General features: G+C 45.2%; 1 pseudogene; it reads left to right on the top strand.

Moving 5' to 3' along the window:
* The window catches only part of LOC120674609, a 61,438-nt pseudogene that overhangs the window by 18,375 nt on the left and 27,396 nt on the right, over window positions 1-15,667 (top strand).

Genomic DNA, 15,667 nt, shown 5'->3' with positions numbered 1-15,667 from the left:
TGTGTAGGTGATCTCTACCTAGCCCGGCACCTTAGTTGCTCAATTAGGATCCTTTTATAAGGTGCAAATTATAGATAGAGGGGTGTAGTCTTGGCTAGATCGATTAATTTAATTCCGCATAAGTTTCGATTAGCCGGCAATGTTTTAAGTTTTAGAAATGACAATTCACCCCCCTCTAGTCCGCCATCTCGACCCTACATAGGTTAACATCATGGAACAATTTAATCTATAAAGTAAACAAATAATTTAACATTACAAACAAATTAATAAAATAAATATCTACCGAAGCATTGCAAACAAATAGTAAAAAATGATAGGAGGTCTGGCTAATACATGCGTCTTGGCAGTGTGCCTTGTACAGGAAATCAGTGTAAAAGAAAAAATCAAACAAAAAACAAACAAAAAGAAAGAAAGAAAGGTGCGTCCAGATGTGTCAGAGTAATGGGAACGGGGTCCGCATAACCCCAGACTCATGCGCGATTAAGAGAACGGGGCCCGCCAGCCGGCAACGTCAGCCGAGCGCAGCCGTGAGCCCCCACCAGGCACATCCGCGCACAGGAGGTGGGCACCCACCAAGAGCGGGCCGGGCCTGACCCGACCCACACAGCACGGAGGGACGTTTCCTTCCCCTCGAAGACACTCGCCTGGTAAAAATATCTTTTACCAGACGGTCACGGCGCCCCACCACCAGACTCCATACAGAGCTCGAGGGGGCGTGCGTCTTCCCTGTAAGAACATCATAATTATGGGGATGCCGCACGCTCAGAAGATAAGACGATAGGCAGCGGATAGTTTATCCCTGAGCTACCTGTCCCATCGGCCTGAAGATGGACGGTGGCCGGGACTCACCGTCATTTACCGTACTCCCATCGTGGTAAAAGCCAGAGCCACCCCGGGCGGCGCCCCGGGGTTGACTAGGGTCACCCCCAACTAGGAGGGTCCTGTAACGAACATGGCACCATTTATGCCATTTCGAGTGATTTTGGTGATCGTATGACAACGCAATCAATGGGACTAATGGTTTTGTTAAGTGAACTTTTCTAGATCCCAGGGATGAAGCAAAAAGGCCATACAAAGCAAAACACGAAGAAAGAACTCAAAGAGACGCTGAATTGGACGAGTTCTGCAGAAAATAGAGGCACCGGAAGAACTGATGACAAAGCATCGGTGCATCCGATGGTTGTCGGAAGATCCGACGCCCTGGTATTTGGTGCAAGACTGAGCGCCTCTGGAGATCAAGTGCAGAGCAAGTAAAGCACCGGTTGAACCGATGGTGTCAAGACAAGTTTCGGTGCATTCAACGTACTATATTCTAGAGACAATGTCAAGTACCCAGGAGCCAAGCCTTCAGCACCGGTTTAATCGACGGTGCATCGGAGCATACCATCGGAGCAATGACGACAGCAGAAGAGGGAGTCCCAACGGCTACTTCAGTTGCTGTGTGTGACCGGTTGAACCGACGCCCTCAGCATCGGTTTAACTGATGGTCCCTGGAGTTGCTGCAACTGTGTCAGAGAAGCCAATGGCTACTTCAGTTGCTGTGAGTGACCGGAAGATCCGACGCCCTGCACCGGAAGTTCCGATGCCTATGCAGAAATGTGCCCAACGGCTAGTTCCAGTTGGTGGCCTATATATATGAGCTCCCCCGGCCATTTCAAGATTGCTGGAGTTGCTGGACATCCTACACACACCCAAGAACACCTCCAAGCCATCCAAGAGCATAAAGATCAAATCCTTAGTCCTTAGCACAAGCTTTGTGAGTGTTAGTGCAAGGTTAGCTCTTGAGTGAGTGATCAAGCAAGGTTTAGATCCTTGTGCTGTGGTTCTAAGTTGAACCAACATTGTATCTTGGTGCGCCGGCCTCCTTGGAGCCTTGGTGGCTCGCCGGCAAGTCAACGACCCTCCGGCTTGGTGTGGAGCGGCGTCGACGATATTGTGCGGGGGATGGAGACCCCTCCTTCGTGGGCAATCTCTCTTAGTGAAGATCGGGATAAAGGTGACCGTGATTGTGTTCACGGAAGAGACTTGATTGCCGGGAAGCGATACTCTTCGTGAGTGCTTCAAAAACGTGGACGTAGGGGTGCCTTTGTGGCATACTGAACCACGAGATATATCCTCGTGTCGAGAGTTCGCTTCCTCTCATCCCTCTCCTTTAGCTTCCGCATTTCATATTGCAACTTGTGTGCCTTTACTTTCTTAGTGTAGTATCTTGCTAGGATTGGCTATAGGTTGCAAAACTCTTTTGGGATGAGGGTTTCACACTAAGGTGAACCATAGTTGCACATCTAGATAGCTTGATTTAGTTTAAGTTTTGTGCAAACTAGTTGGAGCCATACGTTAAGGTTTTTAGAGTGCCTAATTCACTCCCTCCTCCTCTTAGGCTAGAGCACCCGATCGCTTTTAATTGGTATCAGAGCAGGGACTCACTTCTCTCACAAAGAAAGCCAATTCCATTGGCAAATTTGTGTTTACCGGCTCATTAGATCGGTAGGCTTCACCGCCTAGTGAGTTAGCTCTTAGGGGGAAAGGATGGATCCTTTTAGACCCACTCCACGGTTCGACGGCACAGGCTTCCAATGTTGGAAGGTTTTGATGCAAGCCCATCTCCAAGCAACGGGGCTAAACGTTTGGAGAGTAGTGAGTGAAGGGGTGAAAAATAATGGTCAACAAGAGAAGCAATATGATGTCACCGCTAAATGCATAATCTTGTCTTCTCTTAGAGACAATGTGTTCAATCGTGTTTATTCTTGTGCAAATACTGAAGAGCTATGTAAGACTATCATTGAGAACCATGAGGGCATGGAGTATGTCGCCAATGAAAGATATCATGTTCTCATTGATAAGCTTAATATCTTTAAGCAACTTGATGATGAGAATTCCGAATCAATGTACTCATGCTTGAACACTCTTGTGAATGAGATTAATTCCTTAGGTGTGAAGCAAATTGAAGACTTGAAACTCATTCGCAAGATCCTTCACTCACTCCGAAGGCCGGACTATGATTTAGTGACCACAATTCTATATGAGAAAGAGCTTGACACGATGACACCAAATCAAGTCCACAACAAGGTGATTGCCCATGAGCTACGTAATGACATCAAGACAAAGGCGCCATCTTCTTCACCAACACATAGTGCACTTGCATGCAAGCAACTCAAGAAGTTGAAGAAGATGGCCATCAAAGGTAGCTCAAGTGATGAGGAAGAAGAGGAAGCAAGAAGCTCATCAAGTGATGATCAAGAGCCAATGCACCCCTACCTCTACAAGCAAGTAAAGAAGATGAACAAATGCTTGAAGGAAATCAACTCATTAGGGTATATGGTCTTCCTCAAAGATGGGCCTCACCATCAACTTATGAAGGTTGAGAAGAAGTTAAAGAAGAACAAGCAAAAGAAGGAGAAGAAGCCCAAGCATGAATCATTTGCCATATTTGGTGAATGGGTTAGCGGTGGTGAAGAATCAAGTGCAAGTTCAAGTGATGAATCAAACAAGAAATTCACCACTCGCATGGGATCATCATCCAACACTTGCTTTATGGCCAAAGGTATGGATAGCGATGTAAGTGATGATGACTCTAACTCTCCTTCAATTGATGAACTTCTTGACCTTGTTCATGAGCACCAAAAAGTCATTAAGAAGCAATCAAAAGAAATTAAAAACCTTAATGCTCTCAATGATCTAAATGCTTCTCTTGCTACAAATTTTGAAGATTTAATGTGCAAATTCAAAATGCTAAGTAAGGAGCATGAAGAGCTCAAATTAAAATTTGAGAGCATTAATGATATTAATGACTCTTTGGAAATGAAACAAACTATCCCTTGTGCAATTCCTATCTCTAGGGTAGATGCTTCAACTTCTTACATTGACTTAATTGATGAATCTTGCTCTAACCCTTGCAATGAGAAATACAATGAAAATGTTGTTGTAGAATCATGTGATGATCCCATTGCCAAGGAAAATGATGAGCTCAAGCAAAAAGTAGAAAGGCTTATGAACGACTTGTATAGATTAAAAGACAAAGGCATAGAGAGCAATGTCCAACATTCTCAAGATAACCGTGAAGACATGGTGAAGAAGCTTGAGAAAGGATCCACCCTGACTTGCTCAAAGTGCCACAAAGAAGGCCACAAGTCCAACAAGTGTCCTCAACCAAGGAAGAAGCTTCCAGATGAGAAGAACAAGAAGAAGCTCACAATCAAGAGTTCTCTCATCTACACCAAGCCCAACAGGAGGAATAAAAGCAATAGCACCTCCTATGTAATCAAAAAGAAGACCAATGGCAAGGTGATTGCTCATAAGGTTGGAAAGAAGGAAAGGAGTTGGAACCACTCCATTTGGGTGCCCAAGGACATCATCACCAATATGAAGGGGCCTCAAATGGTGTGGGTTCCAAAGGAGACTTGAAGCCCAAGAATGGCTACGGGGGATTTGGAGGCTTAGCTCACAAATTAAAGTGAAGGTTCAAGCCAAAGTAGCTAAGCTCACAACTTGGACATTTGTTGCCCAAGTCCCCCATAAGGTAATGGTAGCTAGTTTTTCAATTCAAGCATCATGTAGCTCTATTGCTTTTTGCTAGGTTGTTTGCATACATTACATCTCCTAATGTTATTTATGGTAGGTTGCTTGTGTCATGATTCTAACCCATGAGCAACCTACATGGTTTGATAAGTGTGTAGAAAGCTACACAAAGTTACCTTTCATGGTACATGGACTTCATGAGGTATGTATTTCATATGTGTACCATGAGCACAAGCTATAGGGTAAACTTCCCAATTGTGTCACAATCAATGTGCATACATTTGCTTAGTGATTCAAACACTAAATGCACACATTTAGGGGGAGTTCACTCTATGGTTTGTGATTTTAAGACTAACATGTTTGCAAGTTTATCTTTTGTAGTCTCATGTGGAGCTAACACTCTAAGAGAATGTTTCTCACGATCAATGTGAACAAACAACTCTATAAGAGTGATTAGATAAATTGTGCTTTCATGCATATTGAGCCATGCTCTATTGAACTTAAATGCTCATATCTAAGATCATAGCCAATGTGCTCATATATTTGCTCAACCTTGGTGTACCAAGTGCTCTTTGTTTAAAGACTTTCAATTGGTTGCAAGTCACTATCAATTGGTACATGCAAGTTAAACAAAGTGTCCCCCGGAGGTATGCAAGATTCTAAACTCATTCAATTGGTATAATTGTCAATTTCTTATCTTTTTAAAGCTACCTCCGTGCATGATATGATCTAAGCTTTCTAGTTATAACTTCTAGTTGTGCATTTGATTTTCACATTATCATTTTGTGCACATACCTATGGAAAGCTTAGCTCATGTCATGCAAGTTTCGTGATTTTGTGATCCACCATAGAAAAATTTTCAATTGGTATCTTCATTGATATCATACAATCGGATCATGGGTCATGAAAAAACTCCCTAGGCTATTAATCTTCTCTTGAGCTATATTATTTTGCAAGACCTTTTAGGTGCAAGACCTTTTAGGTGATTTAATTCCAAAGGGGGAGAAATGTGGATCAAAGCAAGGCATGTTCCCAACAAAGAAGGAGAGATGTTCCCAAGAAGGAAAAGTATATTCCAAAGGGGGAAAATGCCGACTGGATCAAGTCAACATATAAAAGAAAAGTAGCAAATAGGGGGAGAAACAAAGGGGATCATGGTTTTAGGGGGAGGCCAAACCATCATTGGAAGTAACCATCCAAGCAAGTGTAAATAGTTTAAATTGTCAATTCTTGCAAATTTTATGCTTGCTTTGATTGTGTTGTCATCAATCACCAAAAAGGGGGAGATTGTAACGAACATGGCACCATTTATGCCATTTCGAGTGATTTTGGTGATCGTATGACAACGCAATCAATGGGACTAATGGTTTTGTTAAGTGAACATTTCTAGATCCCAGGGATGAAGCAAAAAGGCCATACAAAGCAAAACACGAAGAAAGAACTCAAAGAGACGCTGAATTGGACGAGTTCTGCAGAAAACAGAGGCACCGGAAGAACCGATGACCAAGCATCGGTGCATCCGATGGTTGTCGGAAGATCCAATGCCCTGGTATTTGGTGCAAGACTGAGCGCCTCTGGAGATCAAGTGAAGTATAAGTAAAGCACCGGTTGAACCGACGGTGTCAAGACAAGCATCGGTGCATTCAACGTACTATGTTCCAGAGACAATGTCAAGTGCCCAGGAGCCAAGCCTTTAGCACCGGTTTAACCAACGGTGCATCGGAGCATACCATCAGAGCAATGACGACAGCAGAAGAGGGAGGCCCAACGGCTACTTCAGTTGCTGTGTGACCGGTTGAACCGACGCCCTCAGCATCAGTTTAACCGATTGTCCCTAGAGTTGCTGCAACTGTGTCAGAGAAGCCAATGGCTACTTCAGTTGCTGTGAGGGACCGGAAGATCCGATGCCCTGCACCGGAAGTTCCGATGCCTACGCAGAAATGATGCCCAACGGCTCCAAATGGCTAGTTCGAGTTGGTGGCCTATATATATGAGCTCCCCCGGCCATTTGAAGATTGCTGGAGTTACTGGACATCCTCTACACACACCCAAGAACACCTCCAAGCCATCCAAGAGCATAAAGATCAAATCCTTAGTCCTTAGCACAAGCTTTGTGAGTGCTAGTGCAAGGTTAGCTCTTGAGTGAGTGATCAAGCAAGGTTTAGATCCTTGTGCTATGGTTCTAAGTTGAACCAACATTGTATCTTGGTGCGCCGGCCTCCTTGGAGCCTTGGTGGCTCGCCGGCAAGTCAACGACCCTCCGGCTTGGTGTGGAGCGGCGTCGACGATATTGTGCGGGGGACGGAGACCCCTTCTTCATGGGCAATCTCTCTTAGTGAAGATCGGGATCAAGGTGACCGTGATTGTGTTCACGGAAGAGACTTGATTGCCGGGAAGCGATACTCTTCGTGAGTGCTTCAACAACGTGGACGTAGGGATGCCTTTGTGGCAAACCGAACCACGAGATATATCCTCGTGACGAGAGTTCGCTTCCTCTCATCCCTCTCCTTTAGCTTCCGCATTTCATATTGCAATTTGTGTGCCTTTACTTTCTTAGTGTAGTATCTTGCTAGGATTGGCTATAGGTTGCAAAACTCTTTTGGATGAGGGTTTCACACTAAGGTGAACTATAGTTGCACATCTAGATAGCTTGATTTAGTTTAAGTTTTGTGCAAACTAGTTGGAGCCATAGGTTAAAGTTTTTAGAGTGCCTAATTCACCCCCTCCCCCTCTTAGGCTAGAGCACCCGATCGCTTTCAGGTCTGCGAGACGACCCCGGAGGTCACCGCATGGCCACACTCATGCAACCCCAGACACCCTCTGGGGCACCATGGGAGCGCGAGGACCAGCCATACTGCCCCGGAACACCTCGAGATGATAAGACCCACCTGTCGGTGTCCACGGCTGCTCCGGGACTCCCGGGGTCACCCTGGGGCGCCTCTGACACCAGGGGGACCCAGAAGCCTGCTATGGCGGGCCTGACAAGACGCCTGCCCGCCTAACAGAGGCAGGGCAGCCTGGAGGATGGCGCCTGCCATGCAAAGAGTGCGTTCACACCAGTTAGAGAAGCAACATAGAAGGCAGATATAGTCTATAAACAGAGAAGTCCCAGGACATGTAAAGGGACCGATCCTTTCGGGACCTAACGGATACACAGGTTCCGGACTTGGACTTCCCAACTCGGGATCAGCAAAGAACTAATCACCACACACACAGGACGTAGGGTATTACGCCTTCGGGCGGCCTGAACCTGTCTAAAATCCACTGTCTCAACCCGCTTTCTTAGGGGAGATACTTGCGCGGTTTATACTGCCGAATCTCTAAATGGAAGTTCCCACGAATCCTTGCTTGCGGTAATCACACACCATCAAGATGTCTACTTATAGCTTTGCATATGAATGGAACGAGGAAGTGTGTGGTTCAAAGAAAGAAACATGATTAAAAAAGACACATGTCGGTTGAGCTAAATAAGGAAACAGACAGCCTAGGAGAGGACACAAAATCGTTCAGGCGATGGATGTATCAGGCATTTGCAGCCCGCGCGATGCATAGCACCCGGCCCCATCGATGGCATCAGGACTCCAATTTTAAGGGTTCCAAACAGTAGTTACCGGAGTAGTTAATTGGCTTCTAATTGAATTAGCTACTGCACCGAACCACATCCTTCGTAGTTTTGACCAAATTAGGCCACACGTGAGACACCACAGCCCATTCACAGCTGCTGGAATCAGCGACGGAGGGATGGCTGGCCACCATCCGCGGCCTTGTGTTATCCTACTTTTCTTTGAAAGGGCCGTATGTGATACTAGATGTTAAAAAGAATAATAATAAGATGATTATCTCTTTACTTCTTTAGCATCTACTTCCTCCATCTCAATATAATTTATTAATTTTTTTTATCAAAGATTAGCAACTAGATAAAATAACTATATTTTATCTACATTTATTATATATTTGGTACTAATTATTTTTCATGTAAATATACTTTCTAAATAGGGTATGATAATTTTTAAAATAAATTTTAAATCCTACAATGTTTTTTTGGACCGAGGGATATATCTATTGTACTACTTATAGTATTGTAAAAAGAACATGCTTATAGTAGCTCTGAGTATTGTAAAAAAACTATCCCATAAATTTTGTCATGCACCTAAATTTAATATATATCTAGATATATAATAATAAAAATTATCACATAGAAGATCAAAACAACTAATAATTTGAAATAGAAAGAGTATTACTCTAAATTTTGGTAATGTATATAACTAGCATATTACCCCGTGCGTCGCTACGGGTAATATAATAAATCTATATAATATCACCAATTTTGTATTCGTTTACTTCATGTACAAGTCGTGTTGTGATCCTGTGAGACATTGATTGTCCGGAATCCGATGGATTCCGATTAATTTGTCTGGATTCTAATTATGATTTTAACTGATTTGTCCAGGTTCCAATTAGGATTTCGATTGATGAAAGACTGATCAGACTTGCATATAGTTAGACTAATTAAGATCCGCCTGTCAATAAAATAAGACGGACCAAACCAAAATTCGAAAGGGAAATCTTACTCGTTTTAGTAATAAGTATAGGTATAGATTCCATAGTATATGGGGTCATTTGGTATTTCGCACCAGGCCTCGAAATCCTTTTTTTTTTTGAAAGATTTTTTTTTGAACAATTTTTTTTGAAAGATTAGGCCTCGAAATCATAGGCACCGGGCGCCGTGGCCAGGGAGGTCGCCGGCTCGCCGCCCGCCGGCCCCTTGTGCTACTGCAGCGCCGCCTCCCCTCTTTCCCCATGCGGCGCGGCTGCCATGCCCTCCACATCGGGGACGAGCGCCACCGCAGTAGATACCTACATGCGCGGGGACGGCCACCTCAATGAAGACGCCGCCCACGAGCAGCGCGAGCAACTTCCACCTGCGCTCGTGGAGTCCAGGACGATCGTCAGGTACAGCAGCCGAGAGACCCTCCGCATGGATTTTATTGCTTTGCGTTGGTCCTGTGTTTCCTTCGCATTTTTCAATCGAAATGTTCCATTGTTCCTTCCCATTCTTACTGATTCATTCGCAAGATCCAGGCCCTGCCCTTGAAATTGAAACTCCCAAATTCACCTTTTCGTTTCATATCCCTTTCTCGCCCGCGAGCCAAAACGAGCCGGCTCGAGCTACCAGTGAGCCGAGCTGCGTTTTATGCTCGTTATCCAAACGAGCTGGAGCGAGCCGAACCGGCTCCACATCCACCCTCCACTAGTAGCACAGTAGTAGAGTAGCACTGGTAGGTGCAAGGGCGCCCAATGGTCTTCGTGTGTCTGACAAGGTGTGGGCTGGGCCCGCATCTCAGTGACACGGCATGACGCCAAAATGAAACGGCGCGTAGGCGCAGCCTATATATAGGACAGAGAAACAGAGGGTTTTCTAGCCTGAAGACGAAGAGGGTTTTCAGCGGCCTCCTTCGTGGTGAGGAGGAGAGGAAGAGGGTTTTCTCGCGAATTCCATCGGCCTCTTTCAAGGCCGTTGTTCTTCTCCCTCGCTGGTAAGTAGTAAGGCTGCCTCTTGCATGGGTTCCTAGTTGCTCTAGTTTCCACACGAGTTTGTTGGGTTCTTTCTTTTTTTTCATTTCCTTTTCTTCGGAATGAGCATTGTTCGTGAACCGGTGGTAATTTTGGGCTAGCTGCTTTCGTATCTCTTTTGGTGCCTTAGATTGAATCCAGTGCCGGATCCAGGAATGATTAAAGGGGGGTTGATTTTTTCTTCCTCTCCCTCCCTTTCTTCTTCCTCAAAAATGGAGGGGGTTCCATTGTTTTTTAGTACAGGGGCTCTGGTCGGGGGGGGGGGGGGGGGAGCCCCCTAGACCCAGTGCTGCATCCGCCACTGATTGAATCGGCGGTGATCATATTTACAGTGCCTGTAAAACCCTCTTTATTATTGTTTTAAATGAAGTCTAGTTAGAACTCGAAAACCCTCTTTGTTTATAGATAAAAATGATGCAATACATAAGCTGTCTCTTGAGATTAGTGCAATCCCTCTGGCTAGTTAATTTCATACCCAATTATAGTCGTTTTAAGTTGCTACTTTTCTGTTCTCCCTTGCAGATACATCTGGCTTTAGATGGAGTCTAGCAGTGAGAAGGGTGTTCTGATCAAGTCGCCAATTCCTTGGAGACTCCCAATCCACAGGCCTGGATATGGCACAAAAGGAGGTCCATTAAAGCTTCGTACAAACCACTTCAAAGTATCAACTGACAGCAGAGATCTTACCTTCTACCACTACCATGTACCCACCTGATAGCAATCTTATCTTGTAAACTTTATGGTCCCAAAATTTCCTCAGATAATTTGCAATAGACTGTTACAATTTGTCACACACAGGTGAATCTGAAGTACGAAGATGATCAACCCATTGCTCAGAAAGGTGTAGGCAGAAAAGTGATAGATAAGCTGCAGGAGACCTATGCCTCGGATCTGGAGAATCTGAACTTTTTTTGCTTATGATGGTGAAAAGAGCCTGTTCACCATTGGTGCCCTTCAGAATATCAAGGATGTGTTTACAGTTGTAGTTGAGGATGCTTCATCTACAAAGTGATTATTCCACCTCAACAAATTGTTTCTAATGTTCCTATATGATCTTGAGCTAACATGTTCTTGGTTGCACAACTTATCTCGGTTCCATGTAGGACCCCTGGAGGAGATGGAAGTCCACAGGGAAGTGACATGAAAAGAATGAAGCGGCTGATGCGAGTGAAGACATTTAAAGTGGAGTTGTCCTTAGCCGGAAAGGTCCCATTGATTATGATTACCAATGTTATAAGAGGCCAAGAATCTGATGACTATCAGGAAGGTCTTCGGGTTCTTGATATCATACTGAGGCAACACTCCGCAAGACAGTAAGCCATACATTTTGTCAAAACTAGTGTGTCATTTTGTTTCCACAAATACGGTATTAGAAATTAATATTTTTTAATGAATATAAGCTCCTTGCTTCACTCCCTTGTACTTGTTGTCTGCAGGGGTTGCCTTCTAGTCCGACAATCCTTCTTCCACAGCCCCTCCAAGATCATCAATTTGAGTGGTGGTGTTGTACCTTGTCCAAGATTTCATTCCAGCTTTCGACTCACTCAAGGTGGGCTTTTACTCAACATGGGTATGTTTATAATCTAGGGGCTTAATTCTGCATGATACTGTGACGGAACCGCCAAATTAAATCTCTAATTAAGCGTAATGGCCGTCATTTGAACACATCGGGCGCATTAGCTTAACGGCTTAATTTGGCGATCCTTTCTCAACCCAAGGCCCGATCGAAACAACACCAGTAGTCCCACGCGAAGGTGGGCACAGATGGTACAAGCACGACTCATTACTTAAAAATACAAGAGTGTTCACGACACGAAACATTTAGTTTTACAAACCGAGTTCAAATACACAAATAATCTACAAGATTAACACTTACATAGACATGACTGAAGTCGAATACAAAGATCCTACAACTACTCTAGCTTACATCAGTTCTGATCCACCCCGACCGGTCGGACCGGTTCACCCAACCGGTCGAACAGGTCGGCACCCCGCTGCCAACTCCACCGGTCAGACCGGTCCCACGAACCGGTCAGACCGGTCTACGCAAAACAGAAAGGCTGCACACTCAGCCCACAAGTGTACAACTCGACAGCGCCCTAACCTAAGGGTCCTGCTCCTTGACCTGCCACCTCTCTGCATCCCGGCGGATGAACTTGACACAACAGGGGCAGAAGTCGACGTCCGAGTGTCCTGTAATAATAAATGTGGCAACAAACCCTGAGTATTCTAATACTCAGCAAGGCTTACCCGACCAGTGGGTATAACTTAGCCCACATAACTAGACATGCAAGGCTTTTGGCTGGTGGTTATTTTGCAGAAAGAGCGACTAAAGTAATTCCTTACTTTCATTATTTTAGCTCTAGTTTTCTATATAACTTAACTCACATCTATTATTTGCATAGACCCACTATAGCAATCATGGTGAGGCAAGCAAAAATAATTCCAAATGCTCAATATTTTATATATATGTATATAACTCACGTTCTAACAATTTGCTACGATGCAGCAAAGAGATCAAGGCCCTCATAACCGCGAGACACGGCGAATCGATCCGATTTAACCTTGCAAGGTGGACCTAACCAACACGGCACGCATTTGCCCCGTCGGACTATACATGCCAACCATTCCCCTCTCTGCCTCGAACTACATAACCGCCCCACCTGCATATAGTCAACCGAGCCCTACGAGAGACCACCAAAAGTAAACATATGCATTCCGATTCTCCGCGGCCACTCGACTCGCCCTAAGGGGTGGGTAGAAGTTCTGTACTTTCGAAGCAAAGCAGTACTCGGCTTACCGGTTTCGACTACCTCCTACTCCCGGCATGCGGTTAGTACAATTCAATCCCCGATCAGCACTGCCGACAACGACCGGTCCTTAATCGACTCAGACGGGGCTAAGGCACCCAGGAGCCATGTCCTGCGGCCATACCTATACATCCTCCCCACCCGGTCTCACATCTCCATCTCCATTTCAATACTCATGTACTATAATATCAGTGGAGATAACCTATATCTCGCGAGTGACAAGAAGTCACTCGACTTCTACCGAGAACTCTTAAGCATAGCATTACTATCGTCCTATCATACTAGTATAAACTCAAGGAATCCTAGAGATCATGCAACTAGGGTTTCAACCAATTTCTATACGTGATGCACAAGTGTGTGTGTGTGTATATATATATATTTATATATATATATATAGTCATAATTTAAATTAATAGGTTGTGCTCCGGGGCTTGCCTTGTGTCTGCTGCTCAACACTGGGGTGAGTTGGGCATTGGGCCGACTCCCCGCCAACCTCCTCCTGCGGGGCTTGCCCCTGCGGCTCCTGTGTCTCCGCAACCACCTCGTATACGACCTCCTCCGCCGCGGCTGCTACACGTATGCATATGCATATGACATGAGAATGCGTGCATGACTTATAGAAATTACTAGCAACTAATAGCCAAAACAATTTCTAACCGATTGTACCCACTACCCCGACTTTACACACTCTCAGCCAACCCCCACCAGTCAGACCGGTCCTTCTGACCGGTCAGACCGGTCACACTAACCCAGCCGCATCACCAGTCAGACCGGTCCCTCCGACCGGTCAGACCGGTCCCAACCAGAACAGAAGCTAGAATCCATGACGCGGTGAAAATCGTCCACCAATTCTAAAACCCTTCTAGGATCTAGTTCAGGGATACACTAGGACGTATTTGATCGGAGGGAATCGATTACAACCATTTAGAACGAGAGATCGAGCCAAACCCTTGTTTACCTTGAGGTGAGCTCTCCCTTACACCAAGAACTTGAATCCAAGCGACTCAAGGAAGGAACACAGGGAGTTGATGATCCTCCATGCCGATTGAAGCTTCCTTCAACCTCGGATCAAGTGGGAAGGGAGGGATTCAGATTCAAGGGTTTGGAGGAGAAATGAGAGGGGGAGAGCCTGAGCTCGGGCTGAGCACAGGGAGGGTGAGGGAGATGGTGGGGAGAAGAGAGAGTGTGTGATTTAAATGCTGTGGGGCCCAAAACCACCAACTCGGTTCAGACCGGTCAGACTGGTCGCCCATACCGGTCAGACCGTTCCGGGCTGAACTGGGCAGAATTTGTTAAAAAGTTTCCCTCCAGTGGTTTGTGGCGCTAATGACCGTAATTAGCCTTAATGATAGGTAATTAACACCGGAGGTGTTACAACACTTCCCCCTAAAAGAAATCTCGTCTCGAGATTTAATGTTGTTATTAAATTGCAAGAAATATAGAAGGGTAGGTACCTTGGTAAGTTTGTAACAGCTCCGGATATTTGGATTTAAGAAACTCTTCGGTTTCCCATGTGGCTTCTCGTTCGGAGTGATTGCTCCATTGAACCTTATAAAAATTGCAGGTTTGATTTCAAGTAACCCGAGTCTTGAAATCAACAATTTTTATTGGTTGCTCCGGATAGACAAGATCGGGCACCAGTTGCAATTCCTTGATGTCAATCACCTTTTCTGGAACACGGAGGCACTTCCGGAGCTGGGAGACATGGAAAATGTTATGAACCGCAGATAATTGGGCAGGAAGTTATAGGCGATACGCTACCAGCCCACATTGCTCAACGATAAGAAAAGGCCCAACGTAGCGAGGTGCAAGTTTTCCTTTTAAGCCGAATCGCTGAACCCCTTTCATTGGAGAGACCCGTAAGTAAACATGATCTCCCACTTGGAACAGGACAGATCGACGTTTCTTATCCACGTAACTCTTTTGTCGGGATTTTGCAATCTTTAAATTTTCCCGAATGACCTGAACCTGTTCTTCTACTTCATTCACCATATCCGGCCCAAAGAAAGTTCTTTCCCCAGCTTTTGACCAATTTAATGGCGTTCTACATTTCCGACCATATAAGGCCTCAAAAGGAGCCATTCTGATGCTCTCTTGGTAACTATTGTTATACGCAAACTCGGCCAACGGTAGACATTCATCCCATTTCTGGCTATATGTGAGCACACAGGCTCTAAGCATGTCCTCTAAGATTTGATTTACCCTTTCTGTCTGACCATCAGTCTGGGGATGATAAGCTGAACTGCGGAGGAGCTGAGTGCCGAGGGCGGCGTGAAAGTGCTCCTAGAACCGTGCAATGAACTGAGTTCCCCGGTCTAAAATGATTGTCTTTGGAATTCCATGAAGACTCACAATACGATCCAAATATAACTGGGCATATTGCTTCACCGTATGTGTGGTCTTTACCGGTAGAAAGTGGGCCGACTTGGTGAGACAATCTACAATAACCCATATCGAGTCATACCCCATGGAAGTTTTGGGTAAGCCGACAATTAAATCCATACTGATGTCCTCCCATTTCCAGGATGGACTACTCAGGGGTTGCAAAGGGCCGGCTGGTCTCAAGTGGCTCGCCTTAACCCTTCGGCATGTGTCACACTCGGATACATATTTAGCAATTTCCCGCTTCATCCGTGTCCACCAAAATCATTGCTTCAAATCTTGGTACATTTTGTTACTGCCCGGGTGGATGGAATACCTAGAGAGATGGGCTTCATCAAGAATCTGCTTCCGTAACTCCAAGTCCTTATGTACCACCAGGCGAC

Source organism: Panicum virgatum, chromosome 5N (genome assembly GCF_016808335.1).
Source record: "Panicum virgatum strain AP13 chromosome 5N, P.virgatum_v5, whole genome shotgun sequence".
In the NCBI taxonomy this organism is placed as follows: domain Eukaryota; kingdom Viridiplantae; phylum Streptophyta; class Magnoliopsida; order Poales; family Poaceae; genus Panicum; species Panicum virgatum.
The sequence above is the reverse complement of the archived record's forward strand: the minus strand, read 5'-3'. Positions and strand labels throughout refer to the sequence as shown.